This window comes from Micropterus salmoides, unplaced genomic scaffold (genome assembly GCF_014851395.1).
Source record: "Micropterus salmoides isolate LMB-PRFRI ecotype aquatic unplaced genomic scaffold, ASM1485139v1 Ms_hic_scaffold_22, whole genome shotgun sequence".
Taxonomy (NCBI): Eukaryota; Metazoa; Chordata; class Actinopteri; order Centrarchiformes; family Centrarchidae; genus Micropterus; species Micropterus salmoides.
Genome location: NW_024041373.1, coordinates 12,185,395 through 12,208,101, shown reverse-complemented (window position 1 = coordinate 12,208,101; position 22,707 = coordinate 12,185,395). Strand labels below are relative to the sequence as shown.

Below are 22,707 nucleotides of genomic sequence, written 5' to 3'. Positions count from 1 at the left end.
AAACACAACAAAGCCAGACGGCTTATTTCCATTGTGGTCCTTGTGAGTTGCAAAACAGCACAAGAGAAACAGACAGGTTGGATTGACAAATGTTATTACATACTGCATGCAGTATAAAATTGTTCTTTTTAAATAAGTGTTATTTTTTTCTACCCTTGTCTATTCTGTTTATTAATCTTCTTCTCCAACACTTTGTCTCCATGTATAAAAGAGATCAGTAGTTCATACAGACATTGTGGAGTGACCCTGTCTTGAACTCAGAATGAAACATATGGTCCGACCCTCAATTATGCATGGCTAAAACTTCCTTCTTTTAGAGGGAATGAGCACAGAGTGTTATTTTGGTATAAGGTGACCTCTTTAGCAGAGATAACATTTGATGAGCACCAGGAAGACTTTGGCCTGTAAATGTAGAAGCTCCTAATTTGATTTCTCGCTCAGTGATGTTTTAGTTTTGACAAAGGTCTTTCTTACTTTCTAGTACATGTTTTATTGCAGATTTTTTTTAAGCAAAGTGTCATTGCTATTTTGAAATACCTGCTGTGTGACAGACTGATTTAAATATCTCCTTTTCAGATTTGCAGATGAAGAGGGGGCTGGCGTCCTTTGAAATTCTGCCGTTATGTCAAGGGAATTTGTACCAGACTCATCCAATTCAAAATTTGAATAGAAGGCATTGAATAGCTTCAGCAATCCACTGGGCAAATGCTTAAAGACACGCCAGAGTACTGAAGGATGGTGCAGCAAAAGCTCTATAATTAGTGTGCTACATCCAGCTATGGAAAGTGATAAATTGCTGGATGTAGAGGCACTATAGATATCGAACAAGTCAAGATTGAAGTCATCTTTATTTGTGGAGACCAATATCACATACAATACAATATCTCAATGGGATTTTCATGCCAGCCTCAGGAATGGTCCCAAATCCAGCCAAAGCACTCTAAGAGGAGAAGGAAAAACTGCCCAATACATTTTTAGAGAGGCAATTCATAGAGCAGGGCCCCTTCAATAGGCAGCTTTTTGGAAATCTCTTCTAGAATTTAAAATAGTTATGTGGCAGGTTTGTTTTTTTTTTTGTCTTTTTCTTCTCTACTATGTGGAACAGCATAAATGCATTGAGGTCTATTTCACAATATGTAACAATCTACTTGAATCTACTGGCTATTTTATCTTAATCTAAAATACATAGAATCAAATCAATTTCACCACAAAGTAATTTATTTTTAAAAGTCCAGTGGGTCTTGTGTTTAATTCCCAGTGTATCAAAACATGTCTGGTTGCCAGCTGTTTACATATTCAACAATGCACAATAATTCAAACTCAACCAGTCTGAACAGAACATCAGCCAGCCATGAATTAATTAAGGCTTTCTGCTCTGATAAGTACCAGCCAAGAAGAGAGGGTGCTGTGTTGTGTCTTTTGTATAATCGTTAACTCTGTGCTGAAGCAAATTTCACTCATCCAATTGGTCCTCAAGAATGCTTGAACTACTGGAACAATGTGCATGCATATCATGTCTCATCAGAAAGCACTGAATTATGTATCTGGAATGTAGTTTCATTGCAAATATGAAGAATGTAAAAAGGAGTTTTCAAGAGTAACTCAGATTTATTAGTACAAAAATGTATTAATTTATAGGAATCCATGCTTGTAATTGATAGCTGCTAAAGGATGCTATCTGGAGGATAGCATCAACTTCAAATAAAATTTTCTTGCTTGTTTAACTGAATTATCTTTCCAACCCTCTACTGAAAAAAACAGCACTATTAAAGCTATAAGCTATCTCAGTGGTCTCCCTTTCACTGCACTGAGGCATGATCATTTTTGGACAGCTTCATTTTCACATCCAAAATGCTAGTGTCTATGTTCATTGGCCAATATTAGATAGCAATATAGCATTATTTGCAGACTTGTTAATGGATTTGGTAGAGAAAATACTGTACTGCCAACACAGGAACTTTAAGCAGAGGTTAGTTTAGCTAACCGGCTGCTGGCTTAGCTTCGCATAAAGATTGGAAACAGGGGATAACAGCTAGATTGGGTCTGTCAGAAGAAAATCCAGCAACTCTAATGTTCACAATTAACGTATCTAATTTATTATAATCTTTTTATACCAAAAAGGAAGTGTAAAAATGAAAAATAGCAGTTTTGCCTTGGGTTATTGTGCCATACTACTTCTCACTATAGTTTCTTAGTTTTTTTATGTATGAGACAAAAAAGAAATAATGTGGTAAGTAGTGGGCTTTACAGGTGCTGGTAGGCAGATTTTTTTAACTTCGAACAAAGCCTAGCTAGTTTCCCCTGCCTCCAGTCTTTATTCTAAGCTAAGCTAAGTGGCTGTTGGCTATAGCCTAATTCAGCACTTGAGAGTGGTATCAATCTTCTCATCTAACTCTTGGCAAGAAAGTGAAGTGTATGTCCCGAAATGTTAAACTACTGCTCTAAATGGTAATTGTGGTTAATTACAATTTGGATCTAATTTTCATAGATTGGGCCATTATTTCTTCCAGTAATAATAAAACTGCACTCACCAAGTTATTTGATAACATGGGAATCTCATTAAAGTCATTGCTAAAAGCCAAGCCAAGTTTATTTGGAAGAAAAAAACAAAGACAAACAGTAAAAATCACCCAAAGTGCCTGTAAAGACCTGCACCCAGTTTACACATCTATTTCTTGGTTATAACGTTGACCTACCATGCTGCAGTTATAATGACCATCATTTTGGGTGCACTCATTTTGAGTTTCACCTCCAAATTAAGTGAGAATCTGGCTAAACTGCGTACTTGTTTATGACCTTTCTGATCATCTTACTCCGCATGTTTCTTGCAACTTCATATCTTTACTTTGGTGAGTACAGTGACATCAAAACGATAAATGTGGCCCACAATAAGACACAAGTTGCAATAAATTGAAATTATCCTCTCAGTAACCACACTAACTGCCACAGGTGGTGCTAAATTCACAGTGTTCTTTGCAAACGAGTTCTTTAATGCAAGGCTTTTTTTCACCAGCATGTAAACTGTTATTGCAGCTGTATGTTCTTATGCTTTGATGCTGTGATCACTGTGCAAACAATTAATTTAAAAGGGTATCAGTATCAATGCACACGCTTTTCTCTCTCGTTCTCTGTATGTGTGTGTGTTTGTTGGGGGGTACAACTCAAACAGAAGCCACTTTAATCTCTGTCCTTGAGAGTAATCTTGCCTGTGTGCAAAATGGCTCACTTTATCAACTTGGTGGCAGCCTGCCCTGCCTGGAGTCTGGAGGCAGCAGAAGCAGAAGCAGCAGCAGCAGCGATGCTTTCCTCATGACAGCTCAGAGAGAGGAACCAGACGATCACCTTCTCCAGAGGCCCACTGTGTGCTGAGGAAGGACAAGGAAGACACTATTTATGTTTTACTAGCTACTACTGATCTATCATATGAATTACCCATCTCAATTGATACAATTTTAAAGGCAGTCAAGGTTACTTCTTATGATCTGATAATTGATGGGTTTTTGGGGAAAGCTAGAACCAGATTCTTACAGGTTTTATATTGATCTTTGTATTACTGTCCTCTACCTGCATTACAGAACAGGAACAGCGCCAAGCTAACTAGAGTGGTGGAAATTAACTAATTTATTTACTAATGTACAATTTTGAGGTACTTTTACTTGAGTTTACAAATTTTGAAATTGGAGTTTTACTAATACTAAGCTAAGCTTTCCATCGCCAACTTGGTACTGCTGTTCTATTTCTGGATAATATACAGTTCAAACAATAAATTAAAAATGAGCAATATGAGCTTTATTCATCTCATAATACAGTATAATTCAAAAATATAGTTTTTCAGGCATTCCAACATATAATGGCTCCCTGTAAAAACAGCAAAGTAATTTTTCTTTGCCTTCACCTGACTATAAAAAAAATATCTGCTGGCTCCAGATCCTGGGAACCTGCCTCAGGGCACAAACAGCTGTTTTCTACATTGACCAGCCGGCCCTCCCAGCCCTCAGCATCCACCTACGGCATGATGACTATGCCTTGACTGTTTCTGTGTAGGTTTAAACTTATCTTACAATCATTTACACTTTTCTTGCCACAACAGTCTGAATGTAAATCATTTCCGTTCTATTCTTATGTTTTCAGAAGGAAATACATTTGTATTTTTTATCTTTCTGGTAAGTAGTTTTAAATTTACCAAAATCTTATAGGTTTTTTTCCTATGTAGTCTGCCCTTATTTCAAATCCAATTAATTGTGTGTTTGTGCCTTTAGAAGTAAAGACTGCATTACTACTACTTACACTGTGAGGCTGAATTGGGTTAAGGAAAACATGCACACACCCAGGTTGAAAAACAGTGGAGGGCAGCCTTTAAAATCAGGTCATCACCAAGGCAGAGTTTGTCTAAGATGTACCATTGGAGCAGATTGCACTCCGCTGGCCTGTATCCCATAACAACCACCTTCCAAAGGCAGTGGTCAAGAGCTCAGCATGGACACCCCTATGGTCACCCTTTATAACCCCTTTTTGAGGTTAAAAGAGGGTTTGATCAAGGGATCTGCCACCCCACCAACCCCCGGTCAAATGCAGACTGTGTGCTTCTTCATGTCTGGTGCTCTCAACGGGTCCTTTTTGAAGACTGATCCCAATTACACAGCACTGAAGCTGAAGCTGCAAAGATGAAACATAGCTCCATATAGGATTTAAGTTGGGTTTTTTGGTATGTTGTGAACCCTGCTGTGCATCAGTTTTTAAATGAAAAAGGGCATTAAATGTGAGGCAACATTATACCAACGCCATGATTTAACCATGAATACCTTCCTTGAATTGAAGAAGAGTTCCTGAGCAGAAATAGTGAATCATATCAAAATTGTAATCTTAAGTAAAAAATGTGTTTTTCTCACAATTTGCTGTTGATGCCATTTCAAAATATTGGTGTAATGATAAGATAACATGAATAACATGTCACAAAACAGTGAATGTCACACTGAATCCCAAATTCCATTTAGACAGCAAACAGGTTTTAAAGACAGGTTTACCTTCATCTGGTGTTTATTTAGTTGAAGCTATATACGGGTTTCATGACTGTGTTTGGTAGCCTCTGGTGAATGGATGTGTGTGTGTGCGTTGGAGGAACAATCAAGGGACCATTTGAGGCTTGAACATCTGTTGTGAACAAATCAAAGTCACCATTACTCGTGCGTACTATTTACAATAGCTTTACTTCTTCGGCAGTACTCACAAACTGTTTCACATTTTGTGATACATTCAGTGTAATGGTCGTAAACTCTTCAAGCTTGAAGCTTATCATTTTCATTTCTATTGTTTGACTCCTTCTGTAAACTCATTGTTCCTGTACTGACTGCCCACACCCAACAGTTAATCCCTATACTTTCTGACTTATTTCTTTGTCACTGCAGAGAGGAATGACTGTTGAAAAACAGTCAATCAGAGAGAAAATAAAGCGAAAACATGAATCTTGGTGTGCTTTGTGGGCATATTGAGCTTAAGAGCACAAAGTCTGAAAAGCATTACTGGCTTAATAACTGACTCATCCAACTCCTTAGCGAGTCAGGCAGAAAAGAATTGCCACAATCTTTCTACACTGCTTTATGTTGCACAAAAAGCCTGCCATATTGATGTCTCTCTAAGCTGATTGTCCCATTCAGTCAGAAAATATGAAATCAAATCACAGCAAATTATCAGTGATGCATTTCCCATTTCCAGCGTGGTGACTGTGGTGTGATCATAGCAGGCTTGCTCAGCCTCTTGACACTGAGCAGATCACTGAACCAAAAATGTAAGGTACGTTGGGCCTGAATACTGGCAGAAAAAACACCTTGAACTCTGATGTGAACTGTTCACAAGTGAAAGCCATGTACACCTCACTCACTGTGGACCATGTGACACAAGCAAGAATAATTTTGCTATATTTAACTGTGATTAAAGTTCAGTATACATATGCAGGAAAAAGTACCAGCATGCCAGCAACAGTGCTGTATCCATTAAGCTATATAAGTCATTCTTTTTAATTGAGAGTGTACTGGTCATTAAATTGATTTGAGCCAAAAATGCTCATCTATATTGTGGCTGTAGCAGCGCTGGCACTTTGAATTCACAGACCACTTGCCCTAATGCAGATAGAGCTTTAAAGCTAAACTAACTTCGACAACTAGCACCGCTGCCAGCTCCTGGCTTTGCCTCTCACCTCAACACAGACAGGACATCAAGTAGAAACCATGCATGTCACATTGACTCACCACCAAGGAGGGTAAAATTCACAAAAGAAGAGAGTCAGTGAACGAGAATGAGTGACACACAAATCAATAGGATGACACTGCCAAACAAAAGGATTTTCACAGACGTCAGTGCACTTGTGCAATGGGGCATAGAGGAAGTCTATGTAGGCAACAAAGAGGACCTGCAACAGCCAAAGCCTGTCTGAGGAGTCCTTTCTGTGTGTATCTGCTCTTTTAAACAAACACAGTTTCACCTTATCTGAGTCACAAATTTTGTGCTTTAGAAGACAAACTTGAATTCTCTTCACAAATCATTATTGTGTTAATGCAAATTTTATTTTCCAAATATCCAAATCTTTTGAAAACATTTTTCAAATGTATATATTTTGTCTAAATAGAGACATATAGAGTAGGTGGAGATTGTAAGTGAGGCAGTGATAAAAAACTGAAACGAGCAAGGCAGATCACACTTCCACCTCCTTCCACGGTGAGTTAGTGCTTCAGGGGAGGTGATCATTAGGAAAATAGGAGAGTGGGTGCAGGATGCTGGCTGAGAGATGGATAACTCCGTTAGGCATGGCAGACAGAGCCGCAGTGCAGGCAGTAAACAGGTCAGACCTGTAGCACCCTTACGGACATCTCAAACAGAGAGAGCTGCAGTTATTGGTTCACTCCCCCGCTAATAATGATTAATGGAAACTTTAGGAGAGAAAAAAACAGAAAAACTGTCATTGTTTGTGTCAACATTTGATATTACATTATCGCCTTTGTTTCATTTTTATTTTGCGATGGGGAAGAACAAATCTTTTTATCCTGACAATGTGGAAGCCTTTGGAAAAACAGCATGTATCGAAGTAGTTGTTACAGCTGATACAATGTATGAATAAAACTTGCAAACAAGTGGGGTCATTATTTCTTCTCGCATTTGTTCACACTGCTGCCATGTTGAGGATCTAGGGACCGGTGCTCCTTGAATTAGTTGAATAGCAAGGTTTTCTTTGCGAAAATACTGACAAAATGTATCCTTGGTACCCTCTCTAGAGGTAATATAGGTATGCATGCTGTAAATATAAATCTATTTCAAGTGTTCTGTAGAATTGTAATGTCTTTTTTTGCTTAATGTAAATGCACTGTGGTATACCCCATTAAAAAAACTTTTCACATGTATTCAGTCTGTATAATGTGATTATTCAGTGGTACCTAATATCTGAGTAGAGACAGACTGACTCACAAGAGTTAAGGTCTGTCAGGGCAGCTTGCTAGAATTTTATACAGTCAGACTGTCCTAAATGTGGGAGATCACTGCTGTATAAAAGTAGCTAATGGAGCTAAAGTTGGCAGTATACTACTATTGAAATTATTATAGGAAACCTCATAGACAAAACTGTGGAGCTATAATCAAAAAGAAACCCTGCACTGCAGGTTTGATCACTACTTTTACATGTGGAGTCGAAGTGCATGTTTCCAATCTACACATTTTTTCACTATTTCCACTTTGGACAAATGCACTGAATACATCATCTGAGTCTCTGAGTCACCACTGAGTGCACAAGGATTCCCAAAGACTTCACAGCTAGAAGATAGAAGCTAAAGCCTACTAATCACACAGTACATGTGAACCACCGCATCCCCCGACGACTGAGACAAAAGACAACAATATTAAGGATCAAGTTCCTGTAAAGGTGGGTAGGCCTCTATTCATTATTACAATCGTCGGGGCGTGGCTTAGCAAAGTAATTCCTGCGATGGCTGTGGGTTTTGTGCTAGTATTTCCGGTTTTATTTTGGTACAGGGCACTTGGTTTGTTTCACATTCATATACTTTATTTAGTAGAGTTTGGAGCATGCACAATGAGTTACTTTTGGATTGTCTTTCTGTTTTATAATCATTATTTCTTGTGAGCTTACCAGTGTTGCAGATTCCTGGAAGGATTCATGCAGTCTGCTGATTTAAAGATGTGGCGCCTGGAGCAGGAGAACGTTTATAGGGGAGGTGGCAGAATTGGACACTACCACTGCTTGTTATGTCCGGGGGTAGCTTCATTCTTTTATGTATTTTTGTTTTTTTAATGTTAAGTAAGATTACATTTCTTTTGGAATAAGTGTTGGTTTTGTAGTTTATGTAGTAGTGTTATTATTAGTCTCGCCCTGTGTGTCAAACCTGGTCTGATCAGCCAGTATATAAGTCCCCTTTGTTTCTTTTGTAGTAGGTCAGTTGTATTTTTGAGTTTGTCATGTCCAGAGCTTCATTTATGATCTGTTTATTTGATCTCTTTTATGGGCCCACACTTTATCTTTTTTTGGGAGGAAATTTTGCTTGGTCCCTCACAGTCTTGTTATCTCCTCCTCACTAGGGTATCTGATGTCTCTTGATCCATGTGTCTGTTTCCCTGTATTTTCTGGATTATCCATTTCTCCTTAAACTTTGGATTTTTTCATCCTGTTTGAATTTCTTATCTGTTTATGATCTTTGGATCTTGCTGAGCAGCAACACACTCCACTCATGCACTCCAGCCATCAGACTTTGGTCCAGTTCTCCATCCTCAACATTGCTCTCCTGCCCAGCCTTCATAGGGTCTCCACCCTTCCTGCTGTCCTCCTAAGGGTTTCCACCGTTGCTGCTGACCTCCAGAGAAACTCCTGGTCGATCTCTGGACCTGTTCAGCCCTTCTGTTCTACCTGCTTGCCGTACGCCGGAGGTCCAGCTGACTCCTGCTCCCCGTGTCCAGTTGTCAGTCCAGCCAACTCCAGCTTCAGGTTCCTGCTCCCAGTGTCTAGTTGGTGGTCTGTCCGACTCCTGTCCCTGCTGCTGTCCTCAGTAGCCATACAACAACAACTTCCTGCTACTGGGTTGGTGGTTGATTTGGCTGCTGAGCTGCAGCAAACCTCTCACTCTGCAGAGCTGCAGCAAAACCTGACTCTGCTGAGCTGCTGCTAAACCTGACTCAGTAGAACTTCTGCCAACTCCTGATCTTCCTGAGCAGCATCATTCTCTGGTCTCTGGTCCCACACTCCAGTCATCAGACTTCAGTCCTGGTCCCTAGTCTCGCCAACGGCCTCCTCCCCAGTCCTCCAAAGAGTGTCCGTCTTCGCCACCAGGCTCCTAGTTGCCCTCTGGACCTGTTCAGCTGTTCAGTCCTGTCTCCTGGTCCTCCTCCAGACCTGTTTGGTCGTTCTGTCCTACCTCCAAGCCATCCGCCTGAGGTCCAAAGTTCCACTCCATTCCTGCCTCCAGACTGCCCACCTGAGGTCTCCTCCTCCAAGCGTCCAGGTGGTCTGCCTAAGGTCACCAGTTCCGCTTCAGGCCTGGTTTTAGGCTGTCCGACTGATGTCTCCATCCCCACTTCTAAAAACAATATGCACAATAACTGTAACAAGACAACAAGTGAGAGGAATTCATTTTTCAGTTCAACTTTAACATCTACAGAAACCTGCATTTATCATACAAGCATTTTTTTGACTGTTTCTTACTTTTGAATATGATGGATTGATGGCAGAAGATTTTTGGTCCCTCATTTTGGAAGATTATCACACCAGCTGGCACACTCTCCCCTCCTCATCTGCTGTTACAACAACATAGTGTGTTGTTATTTGGTTCTTTTGTATTATTAGCTGTCTCTTTTAGCACAAATCCAGTGTTGTCTTTGCTTTTTTACCACTGGGAAATGTTTTTCTGGTGTCATTTTCACAACATGCAAACTCCAACTTCTGTCAAGTAAGCACACAGCTCCAGTCACAGTGAGTATCCTTGCATTTGCAACCACCCACCGCCAAATTTGTCAGCTGCTGAGAACATGCCAAATTTGATTTTGAATTTAGTATACAGGAGTCTAAGGGGCCTTTGGGAAATGGTGCCCTCTCACTCCATGGAAAAAGAAAGATCAGAGTTAATCAGCTCCTCCCACTGTATTCAATCTCTCACCTCTCTTTGCTCCTTGATACACTTTGTTGTTTACCAAGAGGAGCAATCCATCAAAACCTTGGGAAGATGACACGTGGGAGAAAGCAATGCCAGTACACCAAGTCTATGGGAAAGACTCCAGCTTACTGTCAAGTGAAATATAATAGAAAATGATTTTGTTTGGTGTTCAACAGAATACAAAAGAAAAATAAAACAATGATGAAATTGACCATAGTATCCCACTATGCATTATGCGTATAAGCTAACCCGACTGCCAAGATGTAATTTATGTGTGGGGATTAGTGACACAGAAACCTGAATTCAAAATAAACACGCCTAAAGAGTATCTTAAACCGGCATGCCAATGTCCCAAGAGTATTGCATGTTAAAACAGCTCTTACAATTATTTCTATAGACTCCTTTAAAGGGGCTGTATAGTTTTTAATTAATCACTTTTATATTGCGACCTCACATAAAATTTAACCATTCGCAGGCTTTCTCGGTTTCCTATGACAACTTGTATGCTGCGTCCTATCTGAAGAAACCGGGTTAGATTTTTAGCAAAATCCATTGGTTTTGCTAAAATAAATGGTAAACTGTAATGATGCAGCAAGCTAAACTACAATGACACATGAAATTAATACAAAAGACTATCTTCCAGGATAATTCAAAAAAGTAGGTTATTAGAACGTTATTTTTATTTTATGTGCTTTTTCATCTAAAGTTACTCATCCCTTTAATATCATGTTGTTTATAATTCACGTTAGATTGGGATTGTTATGTCTCAACACCTTTTCCAGACCCATGCAGTACAGAAATGTTAACTTACTATGGTCTAACTGTTATACTAAAGTGTGTCAACAATCTCATTTATAATATTCAGTCTAGCTCACTAACTCTTGCTGTTATCATCCTATAAATTCAGTTACACTGACAACGCTAAGCCTCTTCAATGTCATTGCTTAGTGAAAGATACACAACTAGTTATTTTAAAGCTGGCAGGCTAGCTAATGCCAACATATTATGTCGGCTAAATGCAGTTAAAGTAATGTTGTCATGCATAGCATGGATTAATTCAACATGAAGCTGATAAAAAATATTACTATTCTGTACTGTTGAAGTGGGAGTTTACCTGAGTTATCGGCATTATGTGTGATGCTGTCTCCGGTGTGTTGTTCTTATTACTCCTCGCTCATTAGTTCAAGCTTGGGTAGTGGCTGCAAACTGAAAACCTCACCGCTAGAGGCTGCTGAAAACTACACATGGCCACTTTATGAGCAGGTGAGAAAAAGGGATGCATTTTCAAAACAGTCAGTGATGACCTACTGAAATGAAAAGATATCCAGATTCAATTATACGATCAATTCCTTGTGGCCCTTGATGTTTTTTCATCACACCTTCCGATACCAAAACATTAGTTAATATTCCAAATCCAGCACCGTGTAGCAGAACCAACAGACGCAAAAGGCAAACAAAAATGTGTCCTCTGATGTTCGGACAGTCTGGGGATGACTGTTCAGCAACAAGCTGATATGAGATTGACAGGAAGTCTAAGAAAGGTGTTGTGTAAAGCTGCAGTGAAAGTCTGAATATCACACGCAAGCATGGAAATTAGAAATGTGTGTGATAGTTGCAGGAGTCTGACAGTGTAGGGGGCATCAAAACAGAGCTTAGGGCATAGCCCGAGGCACACTGGAGGAATCTCTGACCTACACCTCTCTCCTCTTTCATATTCTTCCCTCTTCACCATGGTTCATGCCACAGACACAGACATCTCTGTCCTGTCTTTGCCAACTGGGTGAGGCTCTGATAAGAGCATCTCTGCACTAATGTGCCGATGGACATTCCTGTAATAGCTTTGTTAATAGCCTGAAAGGAACCCGCTCCTTTGTAATGTAGAAATTTTAATGTTTTATGTTATAGGCTTAGATGCACATTCAGACTCATTAGAGTAATTAATGTTTTAATGAACACATAGCACAGAGAGACAATTTTCTTTATAATTATCAATGTCCTATCTCTGCGTACAAAATGTAGTTTTTACTTCATGCAGACACAATTCTGTAAACTTGAACAAACATCTCCTCACTTCTGCATAAAGTTCTGTCCTACTTATATGACCAATATACATATACAGCTCATATCAAGCTTCTGTAATTAAATGTAAAGGCTTGTCCCTGGAGGCTCAGGCTGAGCAGATTTACTGCCAGTAAAGAGTTCTGTTTGTGTGAGCAAAAAAAGAAACAGGAAACTCTTTAACTAAGTAACAGAATCGTGGCTTCAGTCAGAGACTGTTCGGCTGGCAATTCGATTCTGTCAGGGAGAATCAGCCAATCTTGAACTGTAAATGGTTTACTCTGATGTCAGTAGGAAGTAAGGGAGAATACAGACAAAGCACATTTGAGAATAAATTGTCCCTGCATCTAGGAGTTCTTGGAATTGGTCGAACAAATGAAGATGCAGGGACAATTTATTCTCAGATGTGCTTCTTCTGTACTCTCCCTTACTTCCTTTGTGTGGGACACTGGTCAAGTACAAACATCAATATCCTTGGTTTAATATGTCTTTTAATATTCATTATGTAAGAAATATATTGTGAAAACATCTTTGAGCCCCTTGTGGACATGAAGCTTAATGTAATTTGTGATTTCAGTGCCACATCCCCTGTAGTAGTACTCTAGATCACTTTTGGCATTTTACTTATTAAGCTGTTCACAAATAGACAGTGCAGACAATATATGAGATGTCATTTTCAAATTGTAGTATCTGATTTTCCAGTTCTGAAACAGACAGTAACAGACATTCATGTAACCTTTCACATGTCAGTGCTATACACTGACCTATGAAAGGTTACATGACTCATCAGTCCTGATGAGTCATATGTCTAATTAAAGCAGTGATATGTTTTCTTATTGATCTGGAACCTCGAGCATATTGGATTTGAAATGAAACAACCACTATGAGGTTAAAGTTTCCCTCAGGTTGTAGGAGGGTGCTCACATCAATACTGAGTGAACAGTGTTGGAACTGTAACATTTTTTATACATTTTCATCCAACTTTAAGACACTGCAGTATGTAACATACATACAAGGTGACCAACGGAGAAATGTTCTTGAAGTTGTTCTGAAGGCAAAAATCCTATGAAACGAGCAAATAGTAAAGGTAGCCACTTTTACATTCCTGGGCATCACCTGGGAAGACACCAATTGTCAGCTGATCTTGGTGCGTAATAACCAGTTAATAGCTGAATTTGTAAACAGATTTCAAATATTATTTATATATAAGTGTTTATTTAATTACTTAAATTACTTTCTGTCCCCTTACATTGGGGTCCTAAACCCTATGTTGTTAATCTGAGGTAATTGTAAACACCCTGAAATTAAAGATGAAAGTCAGGTTTATCCTCATTATCGTTTCTAATCCAATGTGCTGAAAGAGTCAAAACTACAAGAATACCTCACTGTCCTATTACCTTCCGAATGCACTGTATATTAATCTGGAAGGCTATAACTGAGTTTTTATTGTCAGCTTTTTAGCAAAATTTCCAATGTGTAAATATATACTTTATTTAAACCTTTCTACCGCATGCAGCAGCAGCAAACAGGGGATCCTTCAGTGAGCAAAGTGTTCTTTGTCTGTGACATAAAAATGAGAGATTTTTGTGTATGAAAGGTTACATGCTGACATCTTAACAGACATGCATGTGTTAACCAAGCCACAGTGCATTTCTTAATACCATACCACTTTTAGCTGTTAAAGAGAATAAAGATATCACACATAGCTTATCAAGTAAAAAATCAATTATCTTTGCTTCAGCGCATGTCACAACAACAGGAGGAATATTCTCTGATTTTATCCTTTTATACCTGTATGGCAATACACTAGCTCAGCTGTAATGATAAGACCTTACATATTCTATCGTGTGTGTCTATTGTGTAATGTGTGAAGCACGGCTTGTTCATGTGATATTACCCCGCTGCTGTTCTTTCATGCTGTAAGATGAACAGACAGGCTGACCTTTCGGCCACTCTGCTGTTGGGAGCCAACGGAGCACTGCCAGGGTGCATGGCAAACCTTTTGTGTAGGCGAGACAGCTGAATAACAATGCAATAGCAATATTCTGCTCTGATGCAATCACAATCACCGAGTCCGAAGGTTTTCATACCATTAAAATCAAATCCTCATATAAAGAACAAGCTATATAAAGATAACACTTTTCTTGCCGTTTTCATTAGTAATAATGAAGGACATAAAAAGAATCACAGCCCTCAGAGTAAAATGGGGCTTGTTCTAACTATGCTAGTTAAATGTGTAATAGAAAATGAGTTCATTTGAATTTTCAAAGTGCATTGATAAGGCTGTGAAATATTCTTGGCCCTCCTGCCGAGGAGGCTCCTAACAATTACATTAAAAACACATAATGTGACTTGTTATTAATGGCAGTTAGAATACCTGTGAAACAGGTGAAACATTTAAAAAAAACACATTAGGATGAACTGCTGTGCAGGATATACTGGAGCCCATGATATTCAGGTACACCTGCAATGATATACAATTTGTAGCATAACGGGTGACCAAACCAAATCTAATCTTTTCTGTGTACAATCTTTCTGCATCTCCAGTGTGGTATAGGAATATGCTGTACAGTTAACAGGCTTGGGGCCAGATGCAGTCAAAAATGTACACACGGCTCTTTTTATTCTACATTGGTCGTTCAAACATGTTTGTGCGGTCTGCCTGTACAGTCTGTGCCTTTGAACATTTCGGGCTGCATGTAAACAGTCAGCGCGCCCTTTTGGACATGACCATGTGAAAAAATGAAAGGAACAGTTTAACATTTTGGGAAATAGATGATTTTTTGCTGAGTGTATGATCGATACCAGTCTCACATCTGTCCTTTAAATATTAGACTATTGCCAGCAGCCGGTTAGCTTTACACAAAGACTGGAAACACAGAAGGAAAAAGCAAGCATGGTTTTACTCTCACCCTCATATTTGTCTTTAAATATAAGACTATGGCCAGCTGACGGTTAGCTTAGCTTAGCTTAGCACAAATACGTGAAATTGGGGGAAACAGTGTAGTTCTATCCTAAATTTAACAAAATCTGCCTACCAGCAGCTCTAAAGCTCACTGGTAAATATCTGTATAATCTGTTTCATTAATTCATACAAAAATGAAGTGTAAAAAATGACAGTTCATCCTCGGCTGATAGCATTTCCTGAAGTCTCCGCTGGTTGCCAAGCAACAGAAAAAATATAATTTGTGCATTACTAATCTTTTAAAAATCATCTGCTCAGGTATTTATGAGTGAGATGAATTTTCGAGGTACATATATCTCCAGCATCATTCTTCGACTGTTGGCTCTAGAGGCTGTGAATGTGAATTTAAGCAGACACTGGAGCTGGGCCATATAAGAGAGGGTTGAGCTAATAGCAGCCCTAGGTCTATTTCCATGTACAGTGCTCTCTCTCAAGGTCATGTTGCAAGGCTTTAGACCAGCGATATCTCCTCCTTGGACAAGACTGTGTACCTCCATTAATCAACCAGTGTTAGTTATAGAGGCAAAGCTCCAAGTGAACGGCCAAGTCAAGGTTTGTGTTTGCATGTAGACACATGCACATACATTTTAGCTTTCCTGTGATCAAGGTCTGAATGTGGTGATTCTACAAAAATGTTGGTATGGAGATGCACTACAACCAGCAGGGACTTTTCCTTATAGCAATTCATATGCTTGATACATGATTCAGGTTCACCAGGGTACTGTAAAAAGATGCAAATTGTAAGTTTAAATATAGTACAGAATGACAAATAGGGTTGGCTATTGTTTAAAGAGGTGGCATTATGCTTTTTGGCTTTTCCGCTCTCCTTTATTGAGTTGTATCTCTTTTTTGTGCATGTAACAGGTTTGCAAAATGAAAAAGCCCAAAGTCCAGCCCAAAGGGAGTTCCCATCTCCCACAGAAAACTCTGTTCTGAACTGCTTGAAAACAGCTCGTTTGTAGTCCAGCCCCTCACTTCCTTTACTTGTAACGTCACAATGAATGCGCATCATAAAGCTTGCCAAGCGGCTAGCGGCGGTCAGGCACGCACTCAAACCAAGCGAGTCTGAGCGGAGGCCCTTTGATTTTAGTTAAGCCCCTTTTTCACTGCACAGTACCAGCTTGACTCGCCTTTGTTTGGTTTTCCATTGTAGAAATGTTGTACCTGTACCTGCTTCCGGGTACTTTTTCGTATCACCTCACCTTCGAGGTTCCAACTGAGCTGAGGGATACTAAAATGTAATGTGAAAACATGACAGACAGCTGATTGGTCAGAGAGAATATTCACTATTCACTGCATCATCATTGCATTAGTCCTAAAAGACGATGCAACTCCAACTCTGTTTGGGCCACAATCACAACCTAGTAAGTATGCTTTATTGGTTGTGAATTATATTTAAAATGGCAATGGCAATGTAACTTCACAGACTGTTCAAGTGCGGAGTTGTTGTAAACGTTGGCTAACACAGCTAAAATAATAGCTATAATGCTAACGTAATGTGAAAGCTACTGAGCAAACGTTCAAATTGTTTGGCCAATTTTTATGTAAAACTGAGTTGAAATATGGTGATTTTTGTAGTGGTTTATGGTAAGATGTGGAACATTGATGTTGTGTGGTTGTGGACTTGAGAGTAACTTTTACCATCTGCTAGGTTATGGTCGCAGTCTGAAGGGGCTTTGATTTGGATCACACTACCTTGTTTCTTACGACCCACCCTTCTCTGATTGGCTAGTAGTCCTTACCTGGAAACTGCGCATGCGCAACTCCCAACAAAGATTTTGTACAAGTAAGATGCATCACTCTGTAGCTCAAGAGCGGAGCCTACAACACATAGGGTGAAAAGAGAAGCTGCAGCAATGTGCAGTATGAGAAAAATATGGTGTTTTTTGAAAATTAAACCATGTAAACCTGTTCTGGTACAACCCCTAATTAAGATTTTGAACCTGAAAATGAGCATAATACCACCTCTTTAAGATTTTATGATACCAGTACCTAAAGCAGTACCCTTAAAGTGATACTGATACCAATAGAGTACTTCATTTGATACCTTGCGTAAAATGCCACCTGTTGAAACCCTAGTAGTTGATTGGTTGCCTATTATTATTTTTATTGTTATGAAAACACAAGGGGATCAATTTTTGTTTCTCTTTTTTTTCAAATAACTGTTACATAAAAATATTGGGAAATTGTATCAGATCCTTCTCATCCTAATTAGGTCATCTGCACAGATAGTAGCCTATCATATGGGGAAAGACTACAGTTTAGGAGTTTTTTTGTTTTTGAATGAGAGAAAAGGAGTGAAATAGTTTAGTGACCAAATGAGTTGTGGGAAACAAATTTAAGTTTTAAAATTTTTGATACTGAATATCCAGCCGACCACACCAACTACATCTTGTTTTTTAAGCTCCCGCAGTTTGCAGCTGGAGGCTCCGTGAGTAAAATCTGTTGATCGCAGCTGCGCCACAAAAGCGTTGATCTGATGGAACGCAGTGAGCGATCAGTCACAAGTGATGTGAATAGCAAATAAAAATGAGTAAAAGTGTTAAATTATACCAGAAGATGAAACCAACGGAAAGCCAAGCTTGTGGTGATAAACTTGCAACAGTGATGAAAATGCCTTATACCTCGGCCAATCATGCAGGGGCTGTGACGCATGGATTAGGCCAGTGCAGGCACATACGGAAAAAAGGCAGGCCTTCTCTTTCTTATGGTGTGTTGCTTGCGTGTTTGGCTGCAAGCAAAACCATACAAATATATAAAATTTTAAAAATTGCAGCGATTTGGTTCCAAAAAGTCTGTGGCTGGAGACTTTTTGATACTTCTCGATACTGGGCTCTTTTGGTCGATACCGTAAAGGTATCGAGTAGCGATACTCTATCACAGATGAAGACCAAAAATATTTCATAAAGTAAACGTTTTAAATCTTGACATTACTGTAGACTACTTCATTTTCCAAGTAAGGCATAGTATTCTGGATGGGGAGGCATCATCAGTTGCTGTTCCAGGTTGCAGGAGTAGTCTGTGCAAGTTGGGTACATTCATCGACAACACAATTGCCTAACTCTACCCTATCTCTCGAGCTCTCCGTCACTGTCTCAAGGTGTAGTGTACTGTAAAATGGAGCTTGCTTCACTAAGCTCCCCCTTCATTAGTGTTTCTTTTTATAGGGTGCGATTTGCACAAATAATTTCCTCGTCTCCATATGTTCGATATGGGCCAGCGCTCAGGTTTTCCCGCTCAAATTAGTACTTGTACAGAGCTATGATCTTGTGTGTCTGATATATACAGCACAGCTGCACATAAACAGTTTTTTGGACACTATACAATCCAGGTTTACACACATTAATTGATATCATATTTACTACACTCTGTTTCTGTTAGCAGAACATAAACATATAGGGTAAGCACTTTGTTAAGATTGCAATGGATTTGCATTATTTGTGTTTCTCATCCTATCCTCTATGCTACTGTTCTGCCTGTCCTAGAAGCTCAGCATGCTGGTAATTGCTGAAAGGCCATCTACTGTATTATGAATTGGTGGGACTGGCATTCCTCTGCTGTTCTGAGGTCTTTCACTGTAAAGTAACACTGGATGTATGCTATTGGCATGGTGCATCTGGGCCTAGTGCAAGCCGATTGATTACATCTCCACAATGACAGCCTTGTGTGATCCTACTTTAAGCTGACAGTGCAAAGCTTAGGCTTGTGTGTGGCTGCAGGGAAAAGGCCATGAGAGTGGGTGAGGTTTGAATGAGGACATATTAGTGCGATGGATAGTTCAACTGAGACATTCAGATGGATAGTGGATGTGATCTTGAATTATGTATTTAAGATGGTTGCATGCATGGTGAGTGCTGCAGCTCCCCTGCACTGATACTGATGAGATGACATCAACACAGGGGGCATACATGTTTTTTAATTGTTCAGCTTCATAAAAGCGAAACAACTGAAATGTCTGTTCTTCAGCATTCAGAACGCAAAGAGACGTGTCCTATAGTGCAACTGACAACGCAGCATTGTACAGAAAACAGACAATCATCCAGAAGTGTATGGTCGTACAGAAGAGCAAGAGAGAATAGGCTAAAGAAATGGGAGCAACTTGACTGTCCTTGGATGTCCTACAGGGATGGCATGGTCATGCCTTAATGGAGTGGATATGTCCCTGTAAAAGCTTTCACTCCACAGAGGCAGAGTAGGTTTCATAAACAGTTCATGCAGAACTGTCAGTGTTCTGTCAGTGGTGCTGAAGAAAATGCTCTCTTTCATTTTGGACGAAAACTTTTTATAGGATGCCTCACAACAGGTTTATTAGCAGCCAGTCCTATCAGATACTGTGCGAGTCAGAACAGCACTGAGGGATGGAGCCTCCCCTCTTGCTGAAATAACAGTTAAGGTGGCAGAGAACTTTATTTGAAAGGTCTGCCTTGGTAGTTTCCACTTTGCATATTCCCACTTTAACACTGTGTTTCACTTTCACTTGGGGAAATAACCTTGTTCTCTTTAAGGCTTTTTGTCCTTGTCAAATTATGTGTTGCCTCTTAGCTCACTCTGGGAGAACAAGCTGCTCTGCATCTGGGCCCATCTTCTGCTGAGAGGCAGGGACCAACTAATCTGGTCCAGCAGACACATTGAGCGCACAAGATGGGCTTAATGTCCTTTTGTTTACTAAGCTCATCTACCATCCGGAGGAAAGAAAGTATATAAAGTAGGTTTAAACCCTTTCATCTTGAACGAGACACTTCAGCAGTTAGGAATGCTTATGGTACAGAGGATAACCCCAATCATCTGCAATTAATGCTCATTCAGGAAGCTTTTCTATGTTTTAACAAAATCAAGATTCACGTCTACATGCTCAAAGCATCCACTGCAATAAAGCTGCAACCGCAGAAATAGCATAACTGTGGATTGTTTTGATCTCTCGCCTGTAATCGTGAGGCTTTGAGGGAACCGTGAGAGTCTGAAATGCACCGCACCTAAAAAGCAACAAAGCAGTTGGCGGTATTGGACTGGGAGGCTGTTGTCATGAGAACACAGTGAAGGGAGGGGAGGAAATGAGAGAGCTGCCTTCCTTCATTAGATGAAATAGCAGGAGGGCTTTATGTGGATATAAGATTAATTAGATTCCAGTGATCTGCTCAAAATGTGACACTGTCATGCAGAGTTATGAGCCTGGCTCAGCTGCCAAAACTACTATGACTGAATGACTGTTGAAAAGCAAATATGCTACTTACCCAACTAACAGGTGTATGTTGAAATAACGCCACAACTCAAGCATTGTCAGTGATAGTCAAAATTGACATTTTTACCAGCAATCCTCATAGCAACATGGACATAGCATCATCAAAGCATTGGGACATTTTAGTTTAGTAATTATTATTTAAAATTAGGATTTGCGGAATATATTGACTGTTAAGAGAGATTTTTAGACAAGAAAAGTCAAAATCATATAGGTCATTCAAGTCTAATTTTGAATTAACAGTTACAGCTCCTGTGTTCACTTTATAAATAGAGTGATTTCCTGGCATAGCTTTTCCATTAGGTTATAGATCATATTCCTCTGTCTATGCTGCTGTAAACTTTTCTGAACAAGCAAAACCCACATGCTCAACAAACTGTCAACTGTCACTCTCATCACATCATTGCTCCGAGCCTGCGGGTCTACACCCAGTCAAAATTCCTTTGCCAAAAAATGAATGCATCACACTCTTTCCATGTCACACTTGCCAATGCCTCTGGTGTCTCAAAGTATCACACCGCACCACTAATAGCATCAATCCTTTTATATTTGAAGATAGTGCAATATGCTTAGCCCGCAGATAGCAAGGCTCTTAAAGGCCTTGGCCGTCGAATTTTCAGTCCCTCCTGATAACAATAATCTAAACAGACTACTGCCACTGGAGCAAATAAACAATTAACCTCCACAGTCAACCACAAGCCCATGCTCTCCCATCATATATATATATATATATATATATATACATATATATATATACACATATACATATATATATACACATATATATATATATATATATACACATATACATATATATATATATATATATATATATATATATATATATACATACACACACATACACACACACACACACACACACACACCACAGTATAGTAATTACACCACAAACAAAATGTTTGCTAACCCCATCCCCACACAGATGTTAACATCAGTAATGTTAATACTGGACTGGAGCTTGTCTCCATGTCATTGTTGCATTTTATTAACATTGTACAAATATATTTCCCAATGACTCCCTTTCTTATTAATCAAAATGTTGATGCTAACATTGCATGTCATGTGATACCAGTGCTTGTTTCTGACACCAGGGACCTTGATTTTCAGATGATGTAATCTAAAGGCTTTGGTGCTCCCTCACGTTTTCTCTAGCACTACTATGAGGTTGACATTTGTAATTTGTGTTGAAATTTCTCAACCACTATTGATTTGACTGAAATGACAGATATCAATACTGCTCCTGGGATGTATCCTGATGACTTGGGTGATCCTTTAAGTTGATCTAGCAATGTCATCCTGTCAGTATTTTAATTTGTCCAATTCTCTGTCTTATGACCAAACCTGCAAAACTAATCCCATCAGCCTCAACTCTACTGTATGTTTGGTGCTTTAGTTCGCAAATGTTAGCATGCTAACATGCTAAACTAAGATGGTGAACATGGTAAACAGTGACTTTGCTAAACATTATTACATTAGCATTATCATTTTGAGCATGTTAGCATTAGCAATAAGCAGTAAGTAAGTACAGCCATTGGATCATATTATATTATCAATTCTGAGTGTGTAGTATAGTCAACATTGTAGAGCGTTGGACAGCTGTAAAAGCCAGAAAAACATGTAGGAAATATTTGCTTAAGGCAATGAAAGTGCAGTCAAACTCAGACTTCAGAGTCACTTTTCATTTCATTTTCACATAATAAATGATAGTATGTCTAGATAGGAAATAATTTCTATGACTTCTAATGACATATGTGCTCTCCATTTGATTTTGAGTTACTAATGTTGAAATTCACGGAGGGCAGTGCTGCTGTATGATCTCTGTAGGGGGTGATGAATAATCCCGAAGCAATACTGTTTTGAAATATATGAACTTGAATTATATAAACATTTGAATAAGTTATCTATCAAGCTCAAATCAGAGCAGTGCATATCCCAAGAGCTATTTACCACATTATGCAAGCCTTAATGGTGCATTAGGAATCAATATGTGTCACATTTTCTCTTCAGAGACACATGGGTATTCCATACAGTAGATTTATTTATTAATCATTTAAAGTGAGATAGTCTGGCTTCATTACAAGCAATTACAAGCATTATTTAAAAATGAATATTGCTGTGATAAAAATACTGTTTATAATAAAAAGAGGGGTGATCTTTTTGAATGTTTTGTTAGCTTTGTGTTTTGAATAAACTGCCTAAATTTGAATGTTAAACCAAAAACGACATTTTCACAGAGGAAGAGAAGTGTTTATAAACAGTAGCCTGAAGCATGACGGATGCATATC

The 22,707-nt window shown here is 39.1% G+C and overlaps 1 long non-coding RNA gene across 1 annotated transcript in view; it reads right to left on the bottom strand.

The window, feature by feature from the left end:
• Positions 1–828: 828 nt before the first annotated feature.
• LOC119917345 overlaps positions 829–22,707 on the bottom strand; it is a 67,265-nt gene continuing 45,386 nt past the window's right edge. Inside the window, exon 2 of the long non-coding RNA XR_005447257.1 lies at positions 829–3,365. This is a non-coding gene — a long non-coding RNA (uncharacterized LOC119917345). The remainder of the gene's footprint in view (positions 3,366–22,707) is intronic.